Source organism: Triticum aestivum, chromosome 2A, assembly GCF_018294505.1.
Source record: "Triticum aestivum cultivar Chinese Spring chromosome 2A, IWGSC CS RefSeq v2.1, whole genome shotgun sequence".
Taxonomy (NCBI): domain Eukaryota; kingdom Viridiplantae; phylum Streptophyta; class Magnoliopsida; order Poales; family Poaceae; genus Triticum; species Triticum aestivum.
The window spans coordinates 31438349-31454246 of record NC_057797.1 but is presented as its reverse complement, the minus strand read 5'-3'; the positions used below and the strand labels follow the sequence as shown (position 1 = coordinate 31454246).

Sequence of the window (15898 nt, the reverse complement as noted above, 5' to 3'; positions counted from 1 at the left end):
ACCGAAGCCTAAGTATAATCTGCCTCGCACCGCGGAGGTTCGGTCGTGTGAATGGCCTTCCGATGATTTCTTGAGAGCATCCGGGATTTATGAAGATTTTGGCTAAGAATGCAGGCCTCACCGCTTTCCTCCACGACCAACGCGATCAGTATCTCTTACTCACAAATATCTTTGTGCAAAACTTTCATTTCCATTCTAGGAACTCACCACCTATGGTGGAGTTTTATTTATATGATGAGCATAAGGAGATGTCACTTTATGATTTTTGTCGGGTCTGTTTAGTCCCTTTCGAGGGCAAGACAGAGGAACCACATCGCGAGGATGTAGATGGGTTTATTGATACTATCACTGTAGGGGAAACAAGGAAGGTTTTCGATGCATGAATCACTAGCATATATTTTCCTGTTTTACGCTATTTTGCATTATTTGCTAGTCGTTGTTTAATTGGTCACAGAAACTGTGGAAACCTTAGTGTCCTTGATATTATTATTTTGCTCCACGGTTTATACGGTGGTAACTCTGTTAGTATGGGCGACATTATTGCTAAAGGGTTAAGTCTGAACCGTACAAAGGGCCCCATCTTTGGAGGCATATATGCTTCACGCCTAGCTGCACATTTTAACATACCTATTAGGCATTATGAGAAGGAAGAAAAAGTATTGCCTCGTGTTTATTTAGACTATAAAAGTATGGTGGCACATGATTTTATTGTTAAGAATAGGGAAGGAGAGCTTAAATACAAATTGTCCTTTGATAAATATCATCCGGAGACTATTACCCTGCCTGCTCCTTCTTTGTTTGATTTATCTGCAGGCCAGTACCTTGTTCCGTTAGAGGCCATTCACGCCTACCGGAACCCTGCACCAGCCATGGAGCCAGAGCCGGAACCACAAGTTGATCCTTCACGACAGTTTAATTACCAGTGGGATCCGGATATGATTGCCAACCAGTGGCAATCGGAGTCTTCTTCTTCTTCGCAGTACGACCCCAACTTTTACTATGGATATCCGCCAGGTCAGCCGTGGCCATAGACCAACTTAGGCCAAAAGCCTAAGCTTGAGGGAGTACGTATTTCCCACCGACATTACATTCATGTTCACACACTCACTGCTAGATGTCGGTGCTCATACTTTTTCATTGTATCATCCATGCTAGTTTATTTTCCTTTTTATGCTTTCTTCTTGTGTGTTTGATAAACCTTAAGAAAAACAAAAAAATTAGTTGTAGTTTTTAATTAGTTTAATTTCCATGCTTGTAGTAGTAATTAAAAAGAAAATCCAAAAAGATTTCATGTTCTTCTTTTGCTTGTTGGGAGCTTTCCCGTGTAAATAGTTTTATTTCTTTTCTTTTCTTTGGGGGTCGATAGGAGAAGACCATAATTAAATTGTTGAAGTGGCTCTTATATGCATTATTGTTGATCCAACAAAAGAGCTCATATTTTCTTGTCTTCTCCTATTTATTGAATGCTTGCAGATTCCATCTTAGTACAATGCACGTGCACTATTATTATTATTCACATCATTCGGTCGTGCAAGTGAAAGGCAATTATGACGATATATGATGGACTGACTGAGATGAGAAAGTCTGGTATGAACTCGACCTCTTTTGTTTTTGTAAATATGATTAGTTCATCATTCCTAATTCAGCCTATTATGAATAAACATGTTTGCAATGACAACTAGAGATCATAGTTTCTTGTGCCATGCTTGATTAGCTATGAGTTATAATGGTTTACCTTGCGTGCTCACATGCTATTAAAATGGTTATGATGTGGTATGATAGGGTGGTATCCTCCTCTGAATGATTTAAGTGACTTGACTTGGCGCATGTTCACGCATGTAGTTGAAACAAAATCAACATAGCCTTCACGATATTTGTGTTCATGGTGGATTATATCCTACTCATGCTTGCATTCGGTGTTGATTAATTTTAATGCATGTTCATGACTGTTATCGCTCTCTGGCTGGTCGCTTTCCAGTCTTTTGCTAGCCTTCACCTGTACTAAGCGGGAATACTGCTTGTGCATCCAACTCCATAAACCCCAAAGTTATTCCAAATGAGTCCACTATACCTTCCTATATACGGTATCTATCTGCCGTTCCAAGTAAATTTGTATGTGCGAAACTCTAAACCTTCAAATAAATATTCTGTTTTGTATGCTCGAATAGCTCATGTATCAACTAGGGATGTCTGTATCTTCCATGTTAGGCGGGTTATGCTCAAGAGGAGTGGACTCCGCTCCTCACTCACGAGATAAATGGCTGGTCACCGGGATGCTCAGTCCATGCTTTATGCAAGCTAAATCAAAATAACTGCAAACAAAACTCCCCCTGGGACTCTTCTTAGTTGGAGGCACTCGTTGTTTCGAGCAAGCCATGGATTGATGCTTGTTGGTGGAAGGGGGAATATAAACTTTACCATTCTGTTTGGGAACCGCCTATAATGTGTGTAGCATGGAAGATATTGCCATCTCTTGGTTGTTATGTTGACAATGAAAGTATACCGCTCAAAATATTATTCACCTTTGTTTCAAAACCGAGCTCTGGCACCTCTACAAATCCCTGCTTCCCTCTGCGAAGGGCCTATCTATTTACTTTTATGCTGAGTCATCACCCTCTAATTAAAAAGCACCAGTTGGGGAGCACCGCTGTCATTTGCATTCATTATTGTTAGTTTACATTGGGTATGACTTGATTGGATCTCTTTTACCATGAATTACAATGTCTAATCAGTCCTTGGTCTTTAAAGGTGCTCTGCATTTATGTTTTGTGGTCTCAGAAAGGGCTAGCGAGATACCAACTTGTTATATCATATTATGATTCTTTTGAGAAAGTGTTGTCATGCGATATTTTTTATTATGACTCGCTAGTTGATTATGCCATTGATATGAGTAAACTTGAGACCTAAGCGTTATTGTGAATGTGGTTAGTTATAATCTTTGCTGAAAACTTGAATGTTGGCTTTACATATTTACAACAACAAGAGCAAACAGAGTTTGTAAAAGTTTTTCTTTATCACTTTCAGTTTATCAATTGAATTGCTTGAGGACAAGCAAAGGTTTAAGCTTGGGGGAGTTGATACGTCTCCGTCGTATCTACTTTTCCAAACACTTTTGCCCTTGTTTTTGACTCTAACTTGCATGATTTGAATGGAACTAACCCGGACTAACGCTGTTTTCAGCAAAATTACCATGGTGTTATTTATGTGCAGAAACAAACGTTCTCGGAATGACCTGAAACTTCACGGAGAAATTTTTTGGAAAAAATAAAAAATACCTGCAAAAGATGAAGGCCAGCGGGCCCACCACCTATCCACGAGGGTGGGGGGCGCGCCTGCCCCCCTAGGGCACGCCCCCCTACCTCGTGGGCCCCGTGGTGCCTCTCCACTCCAACTCCAACTCTATATATTGTGTTTCGGGGAGAAAAAAATCAGAGAGAAGGATTCATCGCGTTTTGCGATACGGAGCCGCCGCCAAGCCCTAAAACCTCTCGGGAGGGCTGATCTAGAGTCTGTTTGGGGCTCCGGAGAGGGGAATCTGTCGCCATCGTCATCATCAACCATCCTCCATCACCAATTTCATGATGCACACTGCCGTTCTTGAGTAATTCCATCGTAGGCTTGCTGGACGGTGATGGGTTGGATGAGATTTATCATGTAATTGAGTTAGTTTTGTTAGGGTTTGATCCCTAGTATCCGCTATGTTCCGAGATTGATGTTGCTATGACTTTGCTATGCTTAATGCTTGTCACTAAGGCCCGAGTGCCATGATTTCAGATCTGAACCTATTATGTTTTCATCAATATATGAGAGTTCTTGATCCTATCTTGCAAGTCTATAGTCACCTATTATGTGTTCTGATCCGTTAACCCCGAAGTGACAATAATCGGGATACCTATCGGTGATAACCATAGTTTGAGGAGTTCATGTATTCACTATGTGCTAATGCTTTGTTCCAGTACTCTATTAAAAGGAGGCCTTAATATCCCTTAGTTTCCGTTAGGACCCCGCTGGGAGGGTAGGACAAAAGATGTCATGCAAGTTCTATTCCATAAGCACGTACGACTATATTCGGAATACATGCCTACATTACATTGATGAACTGGAGCTAGTTCTGTGTCACCCTAGGTTATGACTGTTACATGATGAACTGCATCTGGCATAATTCTCTATCACCGATCCATTGCCTACGAGCTTTCCATATATTGTTCTTCACTTATTTACTTTTCCGTTGCTATTGCTATCATCACTATAAAATACCAAAAACATTACTTTTACTACTGTTACCTTTTGCTACCGTTACCACTACTATCATATTACCTTGCTACTAAACACTTTGCTGCAGATATTAAGTTTTTAGGTGTGGTTGAATTGACAACTCAGCTGCTAATACTTGAGAATATTCTTTGGCTCCCCTTGTGTGGAATCAATAAATTTGGGTTGAATACTCTACCCTCGAAAACTGTTGTGATCTCATATACTTGTGGGTTATCATGTTGCATCATCATGCACGACCCGCGCACGTCCCACCTCGCGCTGGCCAAGCGCGTCCTACGGTACCTCCGCGACACTTCGACGCACGGTCTCCATCTACGCCGCTCACCCATGCTGGACTTCGTCGCCTACTCTGACGCGGACTGGGCGTGCTGCCCCGACACACGCCGCTCGACGTCCGGCTACGCCGTCTTCCTCGGTGATTCCTTCGTCTCCTAGTCGTCCAAACAATAGGTCACGGTGTCCCGGTCTAGCGCGGATGCTGAGTACCGCGCGGTTGCTGAAAGTTGCTGGCTTCGACAACTCCTCGGCGAGCTCTCCATCACCCTCCCCCGCGCCATCGTGGTCTTCTACGACAACATCTCCTCCGTGTACATGGCGGCCAATCCCGTCCATCATCGCCGGACGAAACACATCGAGCTCGACATACATTTCGTCCGTGAGAAGGTGGCCCTCGGGCAGCTGCGCGTGTTGCATGTCCCTACGACCCAGCAGTTCGCGGACGTGCTCACCAAGGGGTTGCCTACGGTGGTGTTCGAAGAATTCCGCTCCAGTTTATGCGTCCGTCCACCGGACGCTCCAACTACGGCGGGGTATTAGTAGTCAGTACTTAGCCCACTCCCTCTCTCGCACATCATGCATGATCCCATGATCTCCATGCACGTCGTTCGCGCTCTCATGCGCTCTTTGTACATGTACCTATATAAGCAAGTGCAATACAACGGCAGCACCCAAGGTGCCATAGCCATTCATTCCCCCAAATCACACACTCAAATCGATATATGTATTGTCGATTTTTGTGGATTCTTGTCGTCAACTAATTATTTGATTGGGTCAGATATAACCAAATATTCTAGATTGACAAGTGTTGTTGTCTTTCAGATTATATCTATGTTCATGCTTGAGTAGAATGGTGGGCTAATTGGCGGGCAACCACACACTTTGCCCCGCCCGGTGAGTTGCAGACCTGTTTTCTGGAGCTTAGTCCACCATTGTCCGCCATGTCATTCTTGGAGCTTGCGGGATACTACAGGAAGTTTATTTCTAATTATGGCACCATTAGCCTTCCACTAAAAGAATTGCTTCGCAAGAATGAGCATTTTGTATGGTCCTCACTGGCAGATAAAGCATTCCACACTCTCAAGCTAACCTTGGTGGAAGTTGTTCTGCTAGCCCTGCCACATTTTACCCCCTCTTTTGATTTGAACATAGATGCTTCTGGCCTAGGTACTGGAACAGGTTTGTGACAAAAAGGACACCCATTGTGTATTTGAGAAAATCTCTCAGTCCACGAGCTCAAGCCTTTTCCACGTATGAGAAAGAATGCCTAGCCTTGAGGATGACCGTGTAGAAATTGTTGGGGAACGTTGCAGAAAACAAAAAAAAATTCCTACGTTTTCACCAAGATCCATCTATGAGTTCATCTAGCAACGAGTGATCGGATGCATCTACATACCTTTGTAGATCGCGAGCGGAAGCGTTCAAGAGAACGGGGATGAGGGAGTCATACTCGACGTGATCCTAATCACCGGAGATCCTAGCACCGAACGGACGGCACCTCCACGTTGAACACACGTACGGTCAGCGTGACGTCTCCTCCTTCTTGATCCAGCAAGGGGGAAGGAGAGGTTGATGAAGATCCAGCAGCACGACGGCGTGGTGGTGGAGGCAGCAGTCACCGCAGCAGGGCTTTGCCGTTCTACTTCGAGAGGGAGAGGTGTAGCAGGGGAGAGGGAGGCGCCAAGACTTCAGGGGTGCGGCTGCCCTTCCTCCCCCCCCCCCTTTATATAGGCCCCCTAGGGGGGTGCGCCGGCCCTAGGAGATGGGATCTCCTAGGGGGGCGGCGGCCAAGGGGGAGGACTGCCCCCCAAGGCAAGTGGAGGCGCCCCCTCCCCTAGGGTTCCCAACCCTAGGCGCATGGGGGCCCAAGGGGGGGCGCACCATCCCACTATGGGCTGGTTCCCTCCCCACTTCAGCCCATGGGGCCCTCCGGGATGGGTGGCCCCACCCGGTGGACCCCCGGAACCCTTCCGGTGGTCCCGGTACAATACCGTTGACCCCTGAAACTCTCCCGATGGCCAAAACTGCACTTCCTATATATAATTCTTCACCTCCGGACCATTACGGAACTCTTCATGACATCCGGGATCTCATCCGGGACTCCGAACAACTTTCGGATTACTGCATACTCATATCCATACAATCCTAGCGTCACCGAACCTTAAGTGTGTAGACCCTACGGGTTCGGGAGACATGTAGACATGACCGAGAGGACTCTCCGGTTAATAACCAACAGCGGGATCTGGATACCCATGTTGGCTCCCACATGCTCCTCGATGATCTCATCGGATGAACCACGATGTCAAGGATTCAAACAACCCCGTATACAATTCCCTTTGTCAATCGGTACGTTACTTGCCCGAGATTCGATCGTCGGTATCCCAATACCTCGTTCAATCTTATTACCGCAAGTCACTTTACTCGTACCGTAATGCATGATCCGGTGACCAGACACTTGGTCACTTTGAGCTCATTATGATGATGCATTACCGAGTGGGCCCAGAGATACCTCTCCGTCATACGGAGTGACCAATCCCAGTCTTGATCCGTGTCAACCCAACAGACACTTTCGGAGATACCCGTAGTATACCTTTATAGTCACCCAGTTAGTTGTGACGTTTGGTACACCCAAAGCACTCGTACGGTATCCGGGAGTTACACGATCTCGTGGTCTAAGGAAAAGATACTTGACATTGGAAAAACTCTAGCAAACGAACTATACGATCTTGTGCTATGTTTAGGATTGGGTCTTGTCCATCACATCATTCTCCTAATGATGTGATCTCGTTATCAATGACATCCAATGTCCATAGTCAGGAAACCATGACTATCTGTTGATCAACGAGCTAGTCAACTAGAGGCTTACTAGGGACATGTTGGTGTCTATGTATTCACACATGTATTACGATTTCCGGATAACACAATTATAGCATGAATAAAAGACAATTATCATGAACAAGGAAATATAATAATAATCCTTTTATTATTGCCTCTAGGGCATATTTCCAACAGTCTCCCACTTGCACTAGAGTCAATAATCTAGTTACATTGTGATGAATCGAACACCCATGGAATTCTGGTGTTGATCATGTTTTGCTCTAGGGAGAGGTTTAGTCAACTGATCTGCTACATTCAGGTCCGTATGTACTTTACAAATATCTATGTCTCCATCTTGAACATTTTCACGAATGGAGTTGAAGCGACGCTTGATGTGCCTGGTCTTCTTGTGAAACCTGGGCTCCTTGGCAAGTGCAATAGCTCCAGTATTGTCACAGAAGAGTTCGATCGGCCCCGACGCATTGTGTGACGCCCCCGATTTGACCGTACACTAATCATACACGCAAACGTGTACGATCAAGATCAGGGACTCGCGGGAAGATATCACAACACCACTCTACAAATAAAATAAGTCATACAAGCATCATATTACAAGCCAGGGGCCTCGAAGGCTCGAATACAAGAGCTCGATCATAGACGAGTCAGCGGAAGCAACAATATCTGAGTACAGACATAACTTAAACAAGTTTGCCTTAAGAAGGCTAACACAAACTGGGATACAGATCGAAAGAGGCGCAGGCCTCCTGCCTGGGATCCTCCTAAACTACTCCTGGTCGCCGTCAGCGGGCTACACGTAGTAGTAGGCACCTCCCGAGTAGTAGTAGTCGTCATCAACGGTGGCGTCTGGCTCCTGGACTCCAGCATCTGGTTGCGACAACCAGAAAGAAAGGAAAGGGGGAAAAAGGGCGAGAAAGCAACCGTGAGTACTCATCCAAAGTACTCGCAAGCAAGGAGCTACACTACATATGCATGGGTATCAAATAGAATAAGGGTATCATATGTGGACTGAACTGCAGAATGCCAGAATAAGAGGGGGATAACTAATCCTGTCGAAGACTACGCTTCTGGCCACCTCCATCTTGCAGCATGTAGGAGAGAGTAGATGGTAAGTTTACCAAGTAGCATCAAGTAGCATCGTATAGCATAATCCTAACCGATGATCCTCCCCTCGTCGCCCTGTGAGAGAGCGACCACCGGTTGTATCTGGCACTTGGAAGGGTGTGTTTTATTAAGTATCCGGTTCTAGTTGTCATAAGGTCAAGGTACAACTCCAAGTCGTCCTGTTACCGAAGATCACGGCTATTCGAATAGATTAACTTCCCTGCAGGGGTGCACCACATAACCCAACACGCTCGATCCCATTTGGCCGGACACACTTTTCTGGGTCATGCCCGGCCTCAGAAGATCAACACATCGCAGCCCCACCTAGACCAACAGAGAGGTCAGCACGCCGATCTAAACCTAAGCGCCCAGGGGTCTGGGCCCATCGCCCTTAGCACACCTGCACGTTGCGTGGGCGGCCGGAAGCAGACCTAGCCTAGTAGGTGTTCCAGTCCAATCCAGCGCGCGCCGCTCCGTTGCTAACGTCACGAAGGCTTCGGCTGATACCACGACGTCGAGTGCCCATAACTGTCCCCACGTAGATGGTTAGTGCATATAGGCCAGTAGCCAGACTCAGATCAAATACCAAGATCTCGTTAAATGTGTTAAGTATCTGCGAACGCCGACCAGGGCCAGGCCCACCTCTCTCCTAGGTGGTCTCAACCTACCCTGTCGCTCCGCCTCAAAGTAACAGTCGGGGTCGTCGGGAACCCAGGCCCACCTCTACCGGGATGGAGCCACCTGCCCCTTCAGCCCCCAACTCCGAACAGTGCCACAGGTAATGTAACTGTGTAAAGTATATAGTATATGCCCGTGATCACCTCCCGAAGTGATCACGGCCCAGTAGTATAGCATGGCAGACGGACAAGAGTGTAGGGCCACTGATGGAACACTAGCATCCTATACTAAGCAGTAGGATAGCAGGTAAAGTAACAACAGTAGTAACAATGACAGGCTATGCATCAGAATAGGATTAACGGAAAGCAGTAACATACTACACTACTCTAATGCAAGCAGTATAGAGGAGAGTAGGCGATATCTGGTGATCAAGGGGGGGGGCTTGCCTGGTTGCTCTGGCAAGAAGGAGGGATCATCTTCGATGTAGTCGAACACACGGACATCGACATCGGTCTCGGAGTCTACCGGAGAGGAGTAACGGAGGGGGAACACAATAAATAACAGAGCAATCAAATGTAACACAAAGCAAGACGCGGCAATACGTTGTAATAGGGGTGACCTAACGTAGGGATAGACGATACCGGCGAAGGGGGGAAACATCCGAGGAAGTATTCCCATTGTTTCGCGTTTTCGGGCAGATGAACCAGAGAGGGAAAGTTGCGTGTTCGCTATGCTAGGGACGTGTGACGGACGAATGGATTGCGTATCCGGATTCGTCTCGTCGTTCTGAGCAACTTTCATGTACAAAGTTTTTTCATCCGAGGTACGATTTATTTTATTTTAATTTTTAAAGCTTTAAATGATTTTTTAATTCTGAATTTATTATAATTCGAAAATAAAAAATAGGATATACTTTCTATACCCATCGTGGGCTAGCCACAGTGGATGATAGGTGGGACCAAAGGGGTCCAGTTGACTTAGTCAACAATCTAGCCAACAGTCAATTGTTTGACTGTTGACTGGTCAAAACTGCAGATTGGGCCCAGGCATCATTGACACATATTCAACATTTTCTTTTAAGTGGATAATTAGAGGGGGTCCACCTGTCATTGACTAGTATTTTAATAAGTTTATTTAACTAGTTAATTTAGAAGCAGGGATCCACATGTCATCTACTATTAGACTAATTAACTAGTACTCCTACTAATTAAACTACTCCTAACTAGCATGACCGGCCACACACGGCTGTGGCACAGCTGGCCACACACACCACACACACTCCCGCACACACACATCACGTAGCTAGGAGTTGATTCTATTATCTGAACATAGCATTTTGCAATTTTTATATGATTTAATCCAGGCATCGAAGAGGGATAAAATGGAGTTCGTCATGCAAACTTTCTACTCATACTATTTTTGCTCATGTTAGTAGTTGGTTAACGAAAAGTGCTATTCTGAGCTCGAGCTCAGATGCACTCCATATCCCAGTCGTTCGTTGGCGCAAAGATTCACAATGTCCAATGTATATTCCTCTGTATTCAGATTAGTATATCCAATCTATTCCATGGCCAGGCCCCACCTATCTACCTCAATTAATGCCCTTTTCCCCGTCCCATCCTAACCGGCTCAGATAGGCGTGCGAGTTATGGGCCACGGCTCAGTCGTCATCCCATAACGGCCACCGTCCACACCAGCTACTTTTTTTTGGCAGAGGCTACTTCATTTACTCAAAACTCATCAACTACACATCCTCTTCAAGATCCTTCCTGCTCGTCTCCTTTCTTTATCCTCTCTAACTGCGTCGGAAGAAACCAGATTGGCCGCCATGACCTCTTCAGCTTTTTCCTTGGCGCCATATTGTACTTCAAGTTGTGCTTTTCAAAATCCACCCAATCAAGGAAAAAGTACTGAACAAAGCAACACAAAAAAGGCAGAACACTTTTCAATATATCAACCAAAAAAGGATCAAAACTAATGATTGGAAACAAAGAGAGAGATGCAAACAACTTACGTCCAGGAAAAATGGACTTCCACCTAAGGGCATGTACAATGGTGGCATCACTATACTGGTGCCCCATGCTCCACCTAGATAAAAGGTAATTGAAGCTACTGTTTAGTTCTACCTTCATCCAACGGAAGCAGTAGTAGTGTTCTCAGGTTTGGTAGCTTTTTCTCTGTACAAGAAGGTAGCAAGGTACTGTTGAGCTCAGCAATGGTGTTTTCCAACGCTTTCCCATTGGCTGCCTTGCACTTTTTTCACGGGAGAACCAGCCTCCTCTGCAGGATCCCGTCTAGCGCTGCAAGCAGCATCTTTTTCTCAGGTTCAACTATCCAAGCCGACTTGGCAGCTGGGGCACCGGTCCATCCTGGAGCGTTGGCCTTGCCCTAAGATGGAGGTATCCATACCAGCTCGTACGTCCCCATGCAGCTCTCCTTGCTACTTCCACTGCATACTTCCCCATGTTTGAATGTCCCTACCTGTGTTGGATCTTGCACCACCGCGAGCATCTCTTCAGATATAACAGCCACAGATTGTCTCGGTGCTATGAACGTCGCCGTCACCAGCCGCCACCAAAAAGGCAACGATCTGTGCAGCTGTGCTGTGGTGGCCCGAACTCAACGATTCTATCTCTACCAGTGACACCTAGTATCGCAACAGCATGGATCTTTGCAGGTTCGACCGCTTGAGCAACATTTCCGTTTGCTGGCGCATTTGCTATATGACCTTCAGTACCTGCATCCTAAAAAGCACGGACACGGGGACGGAAAGACGGGGATACGGATACGGGGATACGGGATACGGCATTTTCCAAAAACAGCCATTCAGGGATACGGCAAGTATATATAAAATAAAATAAAAATATGCCATGTAATATAGAGTTAAGACAGAAAATTAAAGAGAAATAGATCAAAATAAAGAATAGACTAGAGTACTGCCCCATTTGGTGTCTCTTTTAGCAAGTGCTTGATCGATCCTCATCCCCCCATCTCATTGCAAGTTGCATCTTGCAAAACACATCAAACACAAATTGGCTACCAGCTGTGGCGCTCCCAGATGCCATGCCACTTGCTAGTTGCTACTCCCTCCGTCCGGAAATACTTGTCGCACAAATAGATAAAATTAGATGTATCTAGAACCAAAATACGTCTAGATACATCCATTTCCCCGACAAGTATTTCCGGACGGAGGGAGTACCTATCAACAAGTGTGCAGCAACACAAGCTGTTAAATTCAGAAATAGGCAGTAGCACTAGCAGGCTAGCAGCAGCAGCATCAGCCCAAGCAGCACAAGCGAGCAGCAACAGCATAACAAACAGCAGCAGCACAAGCAGAGAGGTAGCAACAACAAGTCAACAACAAGCTAGCAAGCATCCAGACCCAGTAGCTTAATCCCTTAATAATGGAACAAAATCTGAATCTGAAGAATAAAAGAGGAAGAGGTTGAAGAATGGAGAAGCTGCTGGGTTACCTACAGGCTACAGCTGCGAGGAGCTGAGGAGGCGAGGAGAGAGAGAGACTGCTGCTGCTGGTGCTGGATGGAGGAGTCGCCGGCGCCGGCGGCGGCGAGTCCAGGTGGTGGGAACTTCGATCCAGAAGGTGGCGGCTCCTTCTGTTCGAGCTGGGAGGCAGGGAGCAGCTCGAGCTGGGAGGCAGGGAGCAGCTCGTATGGAGACCCTGCAAAATAGGGTTACATATTGGGCCGTGGCTGGGCCGGGGGTGTGTTTTTGGGCCAGGCCGTATCCCTAACGTGTCCCCGCGTATCCCGGCGTATCCCAATTGTTTTTTCTTTTTTTTAATTCGAATTTCGGGGATACTCCAAAATTCGCGTATCCCGCCGTATCCCCGTATCCCGCCGTATCAGGACGGCAGTTCGGCGACTCCTGGCGTGTCCGTGCTTTTTAGCCTGCATCCACATTTTGCACACCAGTTAAATCAAGGTCAACATATTTCACACTTGCGGAACTGATTCGAATTGAAGAAACTGTAACCATATAGCATGGTACACTGAATATAATCTAATTTGTTTACTAGCACACCTATACAGCCTCCCTCCACAGGGCTTCTATCTCGTCCTGCAGGTTCGATCGCTCGAGCAAGAATTCCACCTGCTGTCGCATTGGCGATCTGAGCTTCAGTTGCTGCATTAAAGCATAAATGGCTTAGACGATTTGCTGTCCAATCTATGACCACCATGTTTTACAGCACCGCATTTGATTTTAGCCACACTTACCATTTTGATCATACAGGTTTTGATACATCATTGCAGCCTCCCGGTCTTTTTCCTCTTCCTCCCTTAACTTTCCGTCTTTCTCAACAAGTGACTCATTAGCTGGGCCATCCATTTCTTGATACATCTTCCAACAGCTGCATCTTTCTCCTCTTGCTCCCTCAGTCTTCTATTCTGTTTCAACCAGATTAGCGTGCTCAGGATCAGACCATTCTTCGAATCAACTTCTACGTTGCTCTCACTGTCGGAGATCTCAATAATCCCTTCAACCAAACCCATTGCAAATTCTGCACCGTTGCACGGATGCTCTTTCCATCTCATCTGCACAAAAAGTTAAGCATGGAATTGTCAGTTACTTTTGCAAGTCAGCACAAGTGAACATTTTCAAATCAAAGAAAGTTCCTTTGCTCACATTCCCCATCCAGTTCTGTTTCAAGTTGCCAAGCAACCTGATCATCTATGTGCACGTCATCAATCCACATCACCATCTTCGGCGCCTTCTTCTTGTTTTACCGATGGATGTCCGGGGGTGCCCTAACATCAGCATCGATAATTGCATGCACATTTCCATCATCATTTACCGACGCAGCCTGAGAGGCATGAACATGCATCATGCTGATCTCCTCTAGAATAGCATCCAATCCATTGAACTACCACCACCTAGCGAAAACAAGCCTCGTATAGTTGTTACCACCACCTAGTACACAAAGTAGATTAGAGATTTATGATTGAGTGTATCATGCCATAGGGCTGCAGTTCTTTGAATTAAAAACAATACCAAAAGTGTGAGAAATATGCTGACACTAAATTTAACTGCTATGCCGAATGAAGATGCAGCTGTTCATGGGCAGAGGTTGGAGGAAGCTCGAGCCAGGGCAGGCGAGATGTTGGCAGAAATGATGAAGGTGTGCATGTTTTAGAAAAATTGAATAATTCAGCATGTCGTGGGTAGTGCTCCGGTGTTCGGTTAGGCTTCGGTGGCATATCTTTTTATTAACTGGTGCATTCCAGTAGTGATATAAATGTGATGCTGATATGCACCTCGAAACGTAGATGTGGGGGGTTCCTGATTGGGTTTATGATGATTATGTTTTGTTTGCAGAAGAGTACATTTACCTACTGTTGTTTCTGGCTGGATGTCTTAAAGTAGTGGTGACTTAATTTTGTGTTGCTGCAGTGCACCGAAGCGTCCACAGAGAGCATGGAATCAACACACAGGCACACGGTAGTCAGCATGCCCAGAGAGAAACTGTAGGGAAAATTCAATGCACAGGCAACAATGCATGATCATACACAGCCTGGAAATCCATACTTAAAATTCTTCAGAGCAACACACAGGGATAGATTAAACTAACAGTACACACCATAACCAGCTACTGTATCATACCAATTCGTATCAGACCATCAATTTCTACCGGCAAAAAATCAAGCAAGAATGCAAGACTACACAGAGTGAGATTCTTAATAGCAGTGTTCTAATTTAAATTCCATTCCCCTCACCTCTTATTCCAACCAGGAGCCTGGGGATTCGTCGTCACCGTCAACAGCTCAGACGTCGGAGGCGAGCTGCCCCTTCCGTCTGCTGCGGCCTGCGCCGTGCTGCAGATTCGCCCTTCGCCGCTCATGGCCACCGCCCCTGACGCACAGCAGATCCGCCCGTCGCCGCTCAAAACCGTGCCCTCCTGCAGCGTCACCTCCACCAGTGTTCGCCTTGTAACATCCGCCGGCGAACCTTCCGGCAACAGACTCTCTCCGACCTCCTAAATCATAGTAGATCTGTGGCAGAGAAAGCAAAGAGGACTCAGCCGTCTGACCTTAACACTTCAAATCGCACGCTAAGCTGGAAAAAATCGCATCGGAGCGGCATACCTGTGGATTGGTTATATGAGGAACTCCATCGCGCGGCGGCAGCCTGTTCTTCCCCTCCCTCCCTATCTCCATCTTCACGGAAATGGCTGCGGCGCTAGGGCAGAAGAGGCCACGGTGCCAATCCTTTGACGGAAAGTGAACTTTCTGAGCCACGGATCAGATAGATTCTAGCGATTCTGGCCCACGGCTCAGCCCGTCACCGGTCCACGGCCGCCCATCAACTGGCCCACTGACGCATACGTATTGTCGTAGCCACGCATTTTTTCGCAGTTCAAACCGCAGCGTATAAAGAAATAGCGCACATCCCCACGCCTTCACGAACGCTCGTGATATCGCGCGCATATGAGCTCGCGCTCAGTTACTCCATATCCTTGGTTAACCATCATTTTTTTTTTGCGAGAGAAATTTTCAATCTATTCATCAATCATGGCAGTACAGAGAACACAAGAGGTAGTAAAAATTACAACTAGGTCTATGGACCACCTAGCGACGACTACAAGCACTGGAGCGAGCCGAAGGCGCGCCGCCGTCATCACCCCTCCATCACCGGAGCCGGGCAAACCTTGTTGTAGTAGACAGTCGGAAAGTCGTCGTGCTAAGGCCCCAAAGGACCAACACACCGGAGCAGCAACCATCGCCGATGAAGAGAGTTGTAGATTGGAAAGATCAAACCTGGAACCACACGAACG

General features: G+C 46.4%; 1 long non-coding RNA gene across 2 annotated transcripts; it reads right to left on the bottom strand.

Moving 5' to 3' along the window:
- Positions 1–10547: 10547 nt before the first annotated feature.
- LOC123187183 (uncharacterized) lies at positions 10548–15336 on the bottom strand. Of its 2 annotated transcripts, XR_006493858.1 has the most exons (8): positions 15210–15336; positions 14841–15116; positions 13753–14037; positions 13344–13661; positions 13150–13251; positions 12582–13016; positions 11123–12188; positions 10548–11018 (listed from the first exon to the last, which is right to left on the bottom strand). It is a non-coding gene; the product is annotated as an uncharacterized lncRNA (long non-coding RNA). The 2 variants fall into 2 exon arrangements; XR_006493857.1 differs by having other exon boundaries at positions 11123–13016.
- Positions 15337–15898: the final 562 nt, after the last annotated feature.